Below are 15,420 nucleotides of genomic sequence, written 5' to 3' on the forward strand. Positions count from 1 at the left end.
CTTACACAAGCCCCAAGGATGCGGAGACTGGGCTCAGAGATATGGGCGATGGGATGAAAAGCATGCTCAGCACATTTATTTATTTATGTATTTATGTATTTACTAGCCGTCCCCTGCCACGCGTTGCTGTGGCCCACATGGGGGTTCTGTGTGGCAGGTTTGGCCCAATTCTATCGTTGGTGGGGTTCGGAATGCTCTGTGGTTGTAGGTGAACTATAAATCCCAGTAACTACAACTCCCAAATGTCAAGGTCTATTTCCCCCCAAAGTCCACAGTGTTCACAAAGTCCACCAGTGTTCACACATGTTATAAATTTAACCTCTGAAGATATGTGCCTCTAAGAATCAAGAAACATTGAAACCATCAAGCTTCTGCTACATTTCAATAAACTTGTTACAGTTTCTTATAAAGCCCGGTCTCTGTTACAAATCCTTTCCAAGTTAAGTTACGCTACACATTGAAGAAAGACCAAACCACTATTATTAGCGATTAGTTATGCTATCAATTTAATAACCCCTTAGAAAGTGGTGGCTCCTTTACAAAACCGTTACAAATTGGTGGCTTCTTCACAAATGGGTGGGATCATTACAGAGCCAAATTTGGAAGAGAACTTTTTTTGTGCTTAATAGAATCATAGAATAATAGAGTTGGAACAGACCACATGACCCATCTAGTCCCATCCCCTTCTTTCTGCCATGCAGGAAAAGCACAATCAAAGCACCCCTGACAGATGGCCATCCAGCCTCTGTTTAAAAGCCTCTACCACCTTGATGGATTGTCACCTTGTTATGGCGACAATGCCAGAAATACGGCTTCATGGTGTAACATTAGAAAATGTTAACCATTTCTGCTGCCTTGGAAGCTACCTCTCCACAAACGTTAACATTGACACTAAAATACAACACTGTCTGAGCTCTGCGAGTGCAGCGCTCTTCCAAATGAAGCAGAGAGTGTTTGAGGACCGGGACATCTGTAGGGAGACCAAGGGGCTTGTTCATAAAGCCATTGCCCTCCCAACCCTGCTATATGCCTGCAAGATGTGGATTATCTATAGCCACCTCTCCAAAAAAGTCAACACTGACACTGAAATATGTGGGGTCCCCCAAGGTGCTATTCTCTCCCCTCTCCTCTTCAACATCTACGTTAGACCCCTTGCTAGTTTGGTTCGGAGTTTCGGCCTGGACTGCTACCAATATGCGAATGACACCCAACTCCTTCTGCGCTTGGAGCCGGGAGCAACGTAAATACCTGACAATTTCACCTTATGTCTGGAGGCTCCGTCGAACTGGCTACGTGCTAGTAGACTGAAGGTGAACCCGGCAAAGACTGAGATTCTCTGGCATGGCCGCTCGATTGGTCTGACCCATTTGCTACCCACCTTCGATGGTGCCGCCCTATCTCCTTTGCCTACCATTAAGAGCTTAGGTGTCGTCCTGGATTCGCAGCTGACGATGGAAGCTCGGGTGGCTGCTGCCAGCAAACAGGCCTTTTTCCATCTATGACCAGCGAGGCAATTGGCACCCTACCTGTCTGACGAGGCTCTGGAAACAGTCATCCATGCCATGGTCACGTCTAGGCTGGACTATTGCAATGCCCTGTATGTGGGCCTTCCGATGTCTACAACCTGAAAGCTCCGTATTTTTCAGAATGTGGCAGCCAGGCTACTCACAAGAATGCCCATGACATGCCATAGAACACCTTCAGTGCTGCAACATTGACTTTGGCTTCCAACTGAGTCCCACTGTGGCCTGTCTAAGATGCTAGTTTTGATCTTTAAAGCTCTTTACGGCCAGGGTCCATCGTACCTTAGGGACTGCCTCTCCTTCTCCCATCATCGGAGGTTGCAACGACCAGCCCAACGTGACTTACTTTATATACGGGGTCCTAGAGAAGTGCACCTGGAAAGGACCAGGCGCAGAGCTTTTTCTATTTCTGCCCCTGCCTTGTGGGATTATTCCTTGCTGCCCTACATGAGAGCCATGCGTGACTGAGGGCCTTTTACTCTCGCACTTAAGACACCTGGCTTTTTACTAGAGCATTCGATCTCTGTTGATTTTATCAATATCTGTATGTATGTATTTTTATCCTTTACAATTTTAGCTTGTAAATCGCCTAGAGCATCTTGGATGGAGGGTATTTAAGTAATTAAATGATGATGATGATGGTGATGATGAAATACAACACCGCCTGAGCTCTGCAAGTGCAGCATTTTTCCGAATGAAGCAGAGAGTGTTTGAGGGCTGGGACATCCATAGGGAGACCAAGGGGCTTGTTTATAAAGCCATTGTCCTCCCAACCCTGCTCTACGCCTGCGAAACATGGACTGTCTACAGATGTCACATGCAACTCCTGGAACACGTCCATCAGCACTGACTCCGGAAAATCCTGCAAATCTCTTGGGAAGAAGACAAATGTGGACAAATGTCAGAGTGCTGGAAGAAGATGCAAAGACCGCCAGCACTGAAGCGATGCTCATCAGCCATCAACTCCACTGGACTGAAGGCCACATTGTCCAAATGCTCAAAGAACACTGTCTCCCAAACTAGTTCCCCTACTCTCAACTCAAGAATGGAAAATGGAATATTGATGGACAGGAAAAGAGATTCAAAGATGGGCTTAAAGTCAACCTTAAAAAATGTGGTATAGACACTGAGAACTGGGAAGTCTTGGCCCTAGAGCGCTCTAACTGGAGGTCAGCTGTGACCAGCAGTGCTGCAGAATTCGAAGAGGCACGAATGGAGGGTGAAAGGGAGAAATGCGCCAAGAGTAAGGAGGCACATCAACCCAACCCTGACCGCGACCGCCTTCCGTCTGGAAACAAATGCCCTCACTGTGGAAGAACATGCGGATCAAGAATAGGGTTGTTAGGAATTGTGGGTGTTGAAGTCCAAAACACCTGGAGGGTTGAAGCTTGCCCATGCCTGCTTTGGAACCAGTGCTGCCCTTTCTGTCCGGCTCCCATCATCCCTCCCTCTTCTTTGCGCCTCCGTCCAGATGGAGCGGCTGCAGACAATCCCTGGAAGCAACAGCTGCATCCTCCTGGAAGAGCCTTCCTGAAAGCCAAAATGGGGCGGCGGGGAGGAGGAATCAATTAGAAGCTTGCTCCGTTCCATTGAGGCGACTTGCTAATGGGCCGTGATGATGTGCCTTGCGCTGGGCTGCCGGGTTTATGGGGCGAAGCACTCCCCGAATTGGAAGGCAGCCTTGGACCGACGGGGGCGGAAAGGGGTTTATTTGGGTATCGGCTTCTCCCAATTAGATCCAGCCGCCTTGGAAGGAAACTCCCCGGCCCGTGCAAATGCGTGAACTGGAGCTGGGCTTGGCAGAGCGCGCTCTTAAAGCTCAGCCCGTGATTGTGTCTAATGATCAGGGTGCTCTGGATGTTGGGAACGACAATGAGGTTCATGTGTGGAATGACCATGCAAACAGGATCTGCACATTCCAGAAAGTAAACAATCAAGTACCAGTTAACACTTCCCAAACAGAGGATGCCCCCAGGAAGCAACAGCCTGGCTTTGCACTGCAACGCTTGTTGTTGTTGTTAATTCATTCAGTTGTTTCCGACTCTTCGTGACCTCATGGACCATCCCAGGCCAGAGCTCCCTGTCGGCGGTCACCACCCCCAGCTACCTCAAGGTCAAGCCAGTCCCTTCAAGGATGCCATACATCCACTTGTCCTTGGTCGGCCCCTCTTCCTTTTTCCTTCCCTTTTCCACAGCATCCTTCTCTTCTCCAAGCTTTCCTTTCTTCTCATGATGTGGCCAAACGACTTCATCTTTGCCTCAAATCTCCTTCCTTCCAATGAGCAGTTGGGCTTTCTTTCCTGGAGGATGGACTGGTTGGATCTTCTCGCAGTCCAAGGCACTCTCAGAACTTTTCTCCATCACCACCGTTAAACAGCATCTCTCTGGTGTCGTTTGCAGACGACACCAAATTGGGAGGGATAGCCAAGGCTCCAGAGGACAGGAGCAGGATTCAAAATGATCTTGACAATTTAGAGAGATGTTTGGGCAAAACTAACAAAATGAAGTTCAACAGGGACAAATGCAAGAGACTCCACTTAGGCAGAAAAAATGAAATGCAAAGAGACAGAATGGGGGACAATGCCTGGCTCGGGAGCAGGACGTGTGAAAAAGATCTTGGAGTCCTCGTGGACAACAAGTTAAACATGAGCCAGGAATGTGATGTGGCGGCAAAAAAAGCCAATGGGATTTTGGCCTGCATCAATAGGAGCATAGTGTCTAGATCTAAGGAAGTAATGCTCCCCATGCTCTATTCCGCCTTGGTTAGACCACACCTGGAATACTGTGTCCAATTCTGGGCACCACAATTCAAGAGTGATATTGACAAGATGGGATGTGTCCAGAGGAGGGCGACTCAAATTATCAAGGGTCTGGAGAACAAGCCCTATGAGGAGCGGCTTAAGGAGCTAGGGCATGTTTAGCCTGAAGAAGAGAAGGCTGAGAGGGGATATGATAGCCATGTATAAATATGTGAGAGGAAGCCACAGGGAGGAGGGAGCAAGCTTCCTTTCTGCTTCCCTGGAGACTAGGACGCAAGGGAACAATGGCTTCAAACTACAAGAGAGGAGATTCCATCTGAACATTAGGAAGAACTTCCTGACTGGGAGAGCTGTTCAGCAGTGGAACTCTCTGGTGGAGAGTGTGGTGGAGGCTCCTTCTTTGGAAGCTTTGAAACAGAGGCTGGATGGCCATCTGTCAGGGGTGATTTGAATGCAATATTCTTGCTTCTTGGCAGAATGGGGTTGGACTGGATGATGGCCCAGGAGGTCTCTTCCAACTCTTTGATTCTATGATTCTATGATTCTCCAAGGAAGCAGAAAGGAAGCTTGCTTGCTCCTCCTCCCTGTGGCTTCCTCTCACATATTTATACATGGCTATCATATCTCCTCTCAGCCTTCTCTTCTTCAGGCTAAACATGCCCAGCTCCTTAAGCCGCTCCTCATAGGGCTTGTTCTCCAGAACCTTGATCATTTTAGTCACCCTCCTCTGCACTGGAGGGGAGCAATGGAGCGATGGCTTGAAACTACAAGAGAGGAGATTCCATCTGAACATGAGAAAGAACTTCCTGACTGTGAGAGCTGTTTAGCAGTGGAACTCTCTGCCCCGGAGTGTGGTGGAGGCTCCTTCTTTGGAAGCTTTTGAACAGAGGCTGGATGGCCATCTGTCAGGGGTGATTTGAATGCAATATTCCTGCTTCTTGGCAGAATGGGGTTGGACTGGATGGCCCACAAGGTCTCTTCCAACTCTTTGATTCTAGGATTCACGGCGGGATGTGGGGTCCCCTTTGGTGCCCGCTCCCCACTTTTTGGGATCCCCACCCAGTCCTTCCCGGTCCTTCCCTCCGGCCCTTTCCATCAGGCCTGGCGGACTGCGATCCTCATTAGCAGGAGAGAGGGAGGGAGGCAGCTGCTTTGGCGCGTTAGGAAAGCCTTTAAGTTCTCGACAGTTGGATCCGTTTTGCTGGCACCCGGGGTTCGGTTTATGGACAACTTTCCTCTCGCTGGTTCACATATGGAAGAGATGAGAGCGGGGGGGGGGGGGGGGGGGACCTGTTCCTGGAAATGAATATATCAGAAGCCCTCTTTGCTTCGCCAGTAATGTTTATTTCTTTCGCGGCATTCGATGTTTCCACATTAGCTGGTTCTAGCACCATTATGGTGGACTGGGCGGGTGTGGGAGGGACTGGGAGAGAAGGAGGAAGGCTCCTGAACAGGTTGGGGATGGAGACTCGAGTGCAGCCGAAATATCTTAGGCAAACTTGGGACCTCCAGGCATTTTGGACTTCAACTCCCACAATTCCTAACAGCCAGTAGGATAGGACAGTTGGGCTCGAGTCCACATGGGGTGCTGTCGCTCCATCCCCTATGACAGGGGTCCCCAAACTACGGTCCGCGGGCCAGACCCGGCCCTCCGAGAGCATTTATCCGGCCCACGGGGTGTGGAGAAGCGGCGCAGGTCATGGGCATTCTGTGTGGGAAGTTTGGCCCAGTTCTATCATTGGTGGGGTTCAGAGTGCTCTTTGATTGTTGGTGAACTATAAATCCCAGTAACTACAACTCCCCAATGTAAATGTCTATTTTCCCCAAACTCTACTTGTGCTCACAATTGAGTATATTGAGTATTTGTGCCAAGTTTGGTCCAGATCCATCATTGTTTGAGTCCATAGTGCTCTCTGGATGCAGGTGAACTACAACTCCAAAACTCAAGGTCAATGCCCACAAAACCCTTCCAGTATTTTCTGTTGGTCATGGGAGAATTGTGTGCCAAGTTTGGCCCAATTCTATTGTTGGTGGGGTTCAGAATGCTCTTTGATTGCAGGTGAACTATAAATCCCAGCAACCACAACTCCCAAATGTCAAGGTCTGTTTTCCCCAAACTCCACTAGTGTTCACAATTAGGCATATTGAATAACCGTGCCAAGTTTGGTCCTGACCCATCATTGTTTGAGTCCACAGTGCTCTCTGGATGCAGGTGAACTACAACTCCCAAACTCAAGGTCAATGCCCACCAAACCCTTCCAGTATTTTCTGTTGGACGTGGGAGTTCTGTCTATTTCCCCCAAACTCTACCTGTGCTCACAATTGAGCATATTGAGTATTTGTGCCAAGTTTGGTCCAGATCCATCATTGTTTGAGTCCACAGTGCTCTCTGGATGCAGGTGAACTACAACTCCAAAACTCAAGGTCAATGCCCACCAAGCCCTTCCAGTACTTTCTGTTGGACGTGAGAGTTCTGTGTGCTAAGTTTAGTTCAATTCCATCATTAGTGGAGTTCAGAATGCTCTTTGATTGTAGGTGAACTATACATCCCATCTCCTAAATGACAAAATCAACCCTCCCCCAACCCCACCATCATTCAAATGTCTGTGCATCAGATATTTGTGCCAAATTGGTCCAGTGAATGAAATACATTCTGTATTTAAGATATTTACATTACAATTCATAACAGGAGCAGAATTTTAGTTCTAAAGTAGCAAAAAAATAATTTTATGGTTGGGGGTCATCACAACATGAGTAGATTAGAGAGATGGGCCAAAACTAACAAAATGAAGTTCAACAGTGACAAATGCAAGATACTCCACTTTGGTAGAAAAAATGAAATGCAAAGATACAGAATGGGGGACAATGAGGCCTGGCTCGAGAGCAGGACGTGTGGAAAAGATCTTGGAGTCCTCGTGGGGAGGAAGGGGAACATGAGCCAGGAATGTGATGTGGCGGCAAAAAAAGCCAATGGGATTTTGGCCTGCATCAAGAGGAGCCTAGTGTCTAGATCTAAGGAAGTCATGCTACCCCTCTATTCTGCTTTGGTCAGACCACATCTGGAATATTGTGTCCAATTCTGGGCACCACAATTCAAGAGAGATATTGACAAGCTGGAATGTGTCCAGAGGAGGGCGACTAAAATGATCAAGGGTCTGGAGAACAAGCCCTATGAGGAGCGGCTTAAGGAGCTGGGCATGTTTAGCCTGAAGAAGAGAAGGCTGAGAGGAGATATGATGAGGGCCATGTATGAATATGTGAGAGGAAGCCACAGGGAGGAGGAGGGAGCAAGCTTCCTTTCTGCTTCCCTGGAGACTAGGACGCAATGGAACAATGGCTTCAAACTACAAGAGAGGAGATTCCATCTGAACATGAGGAAGAACTTCCTGACTGTGAGAGCCGTTCAGCAGTGGAACTCTCTGCCCCGGAGGGAGTGTGGTGGAGGCTCCTTCTTTGGAGGCTTTTAAGCAGAGGCTGGATGGCCATCTGTCAGGGGTGATTTGAATGCAATATTCCTGCTTCTTGGCGGAATGGGGTTGGACTGGATGGCCCATGAGGTCTCTTCCTGACTGTGAGAGCCGTTCAGCAGTGGAACTCTCTGCCCCGGAGGGAGTGTGGTGGAGGCTCCTTCTTTGGAAGCTTTTAAGCAGAGGCTGGATGGCCATCTGTCAGGGGTGATTTGAATGCAATATTCCTGCTTCTTGGCGGAATGGGGTTGGACTGGATGGCCCATGAGGTCTCTTCCAACTCTTTGATTCTATGATTCTATGATTAACTGTATTCAGGGGTTGCGGTATTAGGAACGTTGAGAACCACTGATCTATGGCAAGCATCCTCAGAGGTTGTTAGGTGACCACAATCCTATCTCTTCAGCCAAAAGCAGGCCCACACTTCCCATTGAAATACTAATAAGCTTATATCTGTTAAAATTGTTATTTATTTATTGTATTGTTTTAAAGTGTTTTTTTTTTGCACTACAAATAGGATATGTGCAGTGTGCATAGGTATTCATTTATGGTTTTTTTTCACATTATAATCCGGCCCGCCAACACTTTCAGGGACCGTGACCTGGCCCTCTGTTTAAAAAGTTTGAGGACCCCTGCTCTATGACGAAGAGCCGCCAGGACTTCCTCATTCCAGCATTTTCTGATCTTCTTTTCCTTTATGGCGTTGTAAAACACCTTCCCCTGCTTTAGCGGTACCTAATTTCTCTAATTACAGCTAAAGCTGTTTTCGAATTGCTTTGGTAAACAGTGAGCAGGGCTAACGGTCGGCTGCTCACGCCGACCCAGGGCTTTGAACTTGCAACCTTTTGGTTGATAGATCTTATAGTTGCTGATGATTTACCAACGGTAGTAAACCTCTACTGGCTGCTCATCTGCTACCTGTTGCACTCCCGATCAGGAGACAGGGTCCTCTTGTCATTATTACACCACACCTTGGTTTAGAATCATAGAATCCTAGAATCAAAGAGTTGGAAGAGACCTCCTCGGCCATCATCCAGTCCAACCCCATTCTGCCAAGAAGCAGGAATATTGCATTCAAATCACCCCTGACAGATGGCCATCCAGCCTCTGCTTACAAGCTTCCAAAGAAGGAGCCTCCACCACACTCCGGGGCAGAGAGTTCCACTGCTGAACGGCTCTCACAGTCAGGAAGTTCTTCCTAATGTTCAGATGGAATCTCCTCTCTTGTAGTTTGAAGCCATTGCTCCGCGTCCTAGTCTCCAAGGAAGCAGAAAACAAACTTGCTCCCTCCTCCTCCCTGTGGCTTCCTCTCACATATTTATACATGGCTATCCTATCTCCTTTCAGCCTTCTCTTCTTCAGGCTAAACATGCCCAGCTCCTTAAGCCGCTCCTCATAGGGCTTGTTCTCCAGACCCTTGATCATTTTAGTCGCCCTCCTCTGGACACATTCCAGCTTGTCAATATCTCTCTTGAATTGTGGTGCCCAGAATTGGACACAACATTCCAGATGTGGTCTAACCAAAGCAGAATAGAGCATGGGGAGCATGACTTCCCTAGATCCAGACACTAGGCTCCTCTTGATGCCTGAGGCCAAAATCCCATTGGCTTTTTTTGCCGCCACATCACATTGTTGGCTCATGTTTAACTTCCTGTCCACGAGGACTCCAAGATCTAGGAAAAATGTAATACTTTTTATGGAATGATGAATATAAAATAGATTGAAGTCCAAAGTAAAAAAAGCCAAAATGAAGCAGCAAACAGCAATGTCCAGAAAGCTTACAGGAAATCCAAACCAGTAATGTCCAGAAAACTCTCAATAGAAATCCATGAACAAATTAACCCCTGCTAATCTCACTGGAATAGCCAGAAATGTGCTTAGAGACCAGACCACTGGAAACTGGAAATCCCAGGAGGTTTGTACTTGATACTAAACGATGCTTGGTCTGAGGAAATCCCCCTCGCGGCCACTCTTAAATCCCAAAAACTGATTCCAGCTAACTCTAATTTTGGTTTCAGTTGTCGGATTCTCTCAAACCTACATCAACATTGAGTCTCCCTGCGGTTCTGGCTTATTTCCAAACTGTGGCTATTATCGTTGACCCAACCAGGTGTCAAGTTACCTTGCAAGCTCGGGCCAGGACGAAAAGGGAGTGGATTTTCTTCTCATGGTCTGACAGGAACATTCTCATGAGAACTTGGCTTTTCCTTTGAAACCTCTAAATCAAAGCCTGTAGGATTTTGACTGCCCAAAGTGTCTCCATCTTGAGCCTTGTCCTCATTGATCACTTCAGCCTCACTATCCAAATTAGGCCCATCAACATTGGCATCAACATTAATATCAACGTTGGCATCAACATTAGTCAATACAAGAAGAGATTCAGGCTCAGGTTCACACACAGGCTGAGTTCCAACACTTGTTGTTGTTCATTCGTTCAGTCGTCTCTGACTCTTCGTGACCTCATGGACCAGCCCACACCAGAGCTCCCTGTCGGCCATCACCACCCCCAGCTCCTTCAAGGTCAGTCCAGTCAGTTCAAGGATGCCATCCATCCATCTTGCCCTTGGTCGGCCCCTCTTCCTTTTGCCTTCCACTTTCCCCAGCATAATTGTCTTCTCTAGGCTTTGCTGTCTCCTCATGATGTGGCATTCAAAGGACTTCAACTTTGTCTCTAGTCTCCTTCCCTCCAATGAGCAGTCAGGCTTTATTTCCTGGAGGATGGACTGGTGGGATCTTCTCGCCGTCCAAGGCACTCTCAGAACTTTCCTCCAACACCACAATTCGAAAGCCTCTCTCTTCCTTCGCTCCGCCTTCCCGAAGGTCCAGCTCTCACATCCGTAGGTGACTACAGGGAAGACCATGGCTTTGACTAGGCAATGGATCTTGGTTGCCAGTCTGATGTCTCTACTCTTCACTATTTTATCGAGACTGGACCTTGCTCTCCTCCCAAGAAGGAAGCGTCTTCTGATTTCCTGGCCACAGTCTGCGTCTGCACTCATCTTTGCGCCTAGAAATACAAAGTCTGTCACGGCCTCCACGTTTTCTCCCTCTACTTCCCAGTTGTCAATCATTCTTGTTGCCATAATCTTGTTTTTTTTTATGTCCCAACACTACCGAGCACAATTCAAAGTGCTGGCTTTAACCTATGAAGCCCTAAATGGTTCTGGCCCAGCTTACCTTTCTGAATACATTTCGCCTATGAACCACCTGGGAGGTTAAGATCTTCCGGGGAGGCCCTGCTCTCAGTCCCACCTCCTTCATAGGTGTGGCTGGTGGGGTTGAGAGACAGGGCCTTCTCGGTGGTGGTTCCTCTGCTATGCAACTCCCCAGTGAATCCAGTCAGCCCCCTCCCTTCTGACCTTTATAAAGGAAGTGAAGACATGGCTCTGGGACCAAGCTTTTGGGTAAAAATTCAGTGCAAGAAGAGTAGAGGAAATGTGACTGGAACAGCCTTGACTACGATTACGGATTGTGTGGTTTTTAATAATTGGCTTTAATGTTTTATTTTATTTTATATTTTTAATGTATATGTTTATGTTATCATTGTCTGTTTGATAAGGCATCAAATGGTTGCCTATTGTAAGGCCGTTCTGAGACCCTTACGGGGTTGAGAAGGGCAAAGTACAAATGTGGTAAATATAAATAAATAAATAAATAAATAAATAGAATTTAGCCAAACACCTTCCTATGTTTTGGGATGATTAGGTTGCCTAAGTGTTGAAACTTCCTTACTTAAAAGAGCCACTGTCTTTGGCCATGTAAACATGTTGTTTTCAACCACAGCGTTAACCATTTGTCTCTGGTCCTCAACAGTTCAGCAACTTTTAATCACAGTTCATGGATTCTTCTTGTGTAGTTTTCCAGGCCTCACTTCTTAGGATGGCATCTCGAAACTTGCATGTTTTCGAACTGCTAGGTTGGCAGAAGCTGGGGCTGACAGTGGGAGCTCATGTTGCTCCCCGGATTCGAACCTGCGACCTTTTGGTCAGCAGCTTCAGCAGCCCAGTACTTTAACCCACTGCACCACTGGGGGCTCCTAATACACAAATATATATATGTATATATACACACAAAACATACACACACACACACACACACACAACATATATACACAGACTGGGCCACAGCAATGCATGGCGGGGGACGGCTAGTAAAATAAATACATTTCCATTCAAACCAGCTTCCTATGTTTTGGGATGATTAGGTTGCCTAAGTATTGAAACTTCCTTACTTAAAAGAGACACTGTCTTTGGCCATGTAAACATGTTGTTTTCCACCACACAGTTAACCATTTGTCCCTGGTCCTCAACAGTTCAGCAACTTTTAATCACAGTTCATAGATTCTTCTTGTGTAGTTTTCCAGGCCTCACTTCTTAGGATGGCATCTCGAAACTTGCATGTTTTCGAACTGCTAGGTTGGCAGAAGCTGGGGCTGACAGTGGGAGCTCATGTTGCTCCCCGGATTAGAACCTGCGACCTTTCGGTCAGCAAGTTCAGCAGCCCAGTACTTTAACCCACTGCGCCACTGGGGGCTCCTAATACACAATATATCTATCTATCTATCTATCTATCTATCTATCTATTTATCTATATATATATACATATCCAAAACATATATACACAGACTGGGCCACAGCAATGCATGGCAGGGGACGGCTAGTAATATAAATAAATACAATTCCATTCAAACCAGCTTCCTATGTTTTGGGATGATTAGGTTGCCTAAGTATTGAAACTTCCTTACTTAAAAGAGCCACTGTCTTTGGCCATGTAAACATGTTGTTTTCCACCACAAGGTTAACCATTTGTCTCTGGTCCTCAACAGTTCAGCAACTTTTAATCACCGTTCATGGATTCTTCTTGTGTAGTTTTCCAGGCCTCACTTCTTAGGATGGCATCTCGAAACTTGCATGTTTTCGAACTGCAAGGTTGGCAGAAGCTGGGGCTGACAGTGGGAGCTCATGTTGCTCCCCGGATTCGAACCTGCGACCTTTTGGTCAGCAAGTTCAGCAGCCCAGTACTTTAACTCACTGCGCCACTGGGGGCTCCTAATACACATATATATATATGTATATATACACACAAAACATATATACACAGACTGAGCCACAGCAATGCATGGCAGGGGACGGCTAGTAAAATAAATACAATTCCATTCAAACCACCTTCCTATGTTTTGGGATGATTAGGTTGCGTAAGTATTGAAACTTCCTTACTTAAAAGAACCACTGTCTTTGGCCATGTAAACATGTTGTTTTCCACCACAAGGTTAACCATTTGTCTCTGGTTCTCGATAGTTCAGCAACTTTTAATTACAGTTCATGGATTCTTCTTGTGTAGTTTTCCCGGCCTCACTTCTTAGGATGCCATCACTAGACTACAAAGACCCCCAACAATGCATCTTGGTTGTGTTAATATTGTAAAGGGCAATCTTCTATATAAATAAAAATGTAATGTTCGTTTGTGGGATTAACACAATTAATAATTGGCTTTAATGTTTTTTAAAAAATATTTTTAATGTATATGTTTATTTTATCATTGTCTGTTTGATAAAGCATCAAATGGTTGCCTATTGTAAGGCCTTTCTGAGTTCAAATGTGGTTAATTAATTAATTAATTAATTAATAGAATTTAGCCAAAGAGAACACCTTCCTATGTTTTGGGATGATTAGGTTGCCTAAGTGTTGACTGCCTTACTTAAAAGAACCATTGTCTTTGGCCATGTAAACATGTTGTTTTCAACCACAGAGTTAACCATTTGTCTCTGATCCTAAACACTTCAGCAACTTTTAATCACAGTTCATGGATTCTTCTTGTGTAGTTTTCCAGGCCTCACTTCTTAGGATGGCATCTCGAAACTTGCATGTTTTCGAACTGCTAGGTTGGCAGAAGCTGGGGCTGACAGTGGGAGCTCATGTTGCTCCCCGGATTAGAACCTGCGACCTTTCGGTCAGCAAGTTCAGCAGCCCAGTACTTTAACCCACTGCGCCACTGGGGGCTCCTAATACACAATATATCTATCTATCTATCTATCTATCTATCTAACTATCTATCTATTTATCTATATATATATATACATATCCAAAACATATGTACACAGACTGGGCCACAGCAATGCATGGCAGGGGACGGCTAGCAAAATAAATACATTTCCATTCAAACCACCTTCCTATGTTTTGGGATGATTCGGTTGCCTAAGTATTGAAACTTCCTTACTTAAAAGAGACACTGTCTTTGGCCATGTAAACATGTTGTTTTCCACCACAGCGTTAACCATTTGTCTCTGGTCCTCGACAGTTCAGCAACTTTTAATCATGGATTCTTCTTGTGTAGTTTTCCCGGCCTCACTTCTTAGGATGCCATCACTAGACTACAAAGACCTCCAACAATGCATCTTGGTTGTGTTAATATTGTAAAGGGCAATCTTCTATGTAAATAAAAATGTAATGTTCGTTTGTGGGATTAACACAATTAATAATTGGCTTTAATGTTTTAAAAAAATATTTTTAATGTATATGTTTATTTTATCATTGTCTGTTTGATAAAGCATCAAATGGTTGCCTATTGTAAGGCCTTTCTGAGTTCAAATGTGGTTAATTAATTAATTAATTAATTAATTAATAGAATTTAGCCAAAGAGAACACCTTCCTATGTTTTGGGATGATTAGGTTGCCTAAGTATTGAAACTTCCTTACTTAAAAGAGCCACTGTCTTTGGCCATGTAAACATGTTGTTTTCCACCACAGAGTTAACCATTTGTCTCTGGTCCTCAACAGTTCAGCAACTTTTAATCACAGTTCATGGGTTCTTCTTGTGTAGTTTTCCAGGCCTCACTTCTTAGGATGGCATCTCGAGACTTGCATGTTTTCGAACTGCAAGGTTGGCAGAAGCTGGGGCTGACAGTGGGAGCTCATGTTGCTCCCCGGATTCGAACCTGCGACCTTTTGGTCAGCAGCTTCAGCAGCCCAGTACTTTAACCCACTGCGCCACTGGGGGCTCCTAATACACACACACATATATATACACACAAAACATATATACACAGACTGGGCTACAGCAATGCATGGCAGGGGACGGCTAGTAAAATAAATACAATTCCATTCAAACCAGCTTCCTATGTTTTGGGATGATTAGGTTGCGTAAGTATTGAAACTTCCTTACTTATTTATTTACTTATTTATTTATTTTTATTTATTTATTTATTTACTTTTTTGTATACCGCAGTTTCTCAGCCCGTAGGCGACTCAACGCGGTTAACAACAGGAGCAAAAATTCCATGCTAGCAACATACAAACTATTTAAAACAATTAACACCATAATGTACTAAATAATTACACATCAATAAACAACACATTAGCATCTCGTAACTAGAATCTTGATCCAACTCGTCATCCGTAATTCCGTTTCCTTTATTCATTATATTCATTGCACTGCTTCTCCAAATGCCTGCTCAAATAGCCAGGTTTTCAGTTTTCTTCGAAACACCATTAACGAAGGGGCTGATCTAATGTCCATGGGAAGGGTGTTCCACAGCTGAGGGGCCACCACTGAGAAGGCCCTGTCCCTCGTCCCCGCCAAACGTGCCTGTGAAGCAGGCGGGATCGAGAGCAGGGCCTCCCCAGAAGATCTTAAAGTCCTGGTGGGTTCATGACCACTGTCTTTGGCCATGTA

At 45.7% G+C, this 15,420-nt stretch overlaps 1 protein-coding gene across 8 annotated transcripts in view; it reads left to right on the forward strand.

The window, feature by feature from the left end:
• Window positions 1-15,420, forward strand: part of DYSF (dysferlin) — a 284,587-nt gene that overhangs the window by 261,266 nt on the left and 7,901 nt on the right. The window lies entirely within an intron of this gene.

Source organism: Anolis sagrei, chromosome 5 (assembly GCF_037176765.1).
Source record: "Anolis sagrei isolate rAnoSag1 chromosome 5, rAnoSag1.mat, whole genome shotgun sequence".
In the NCBI taxonomy this organism is placed as follows: Eukaryota; Metazoa; Chordata; class Lepidosauria; order Squamata; family Dactyloidae; genus Anolis; species Anolis sagrei.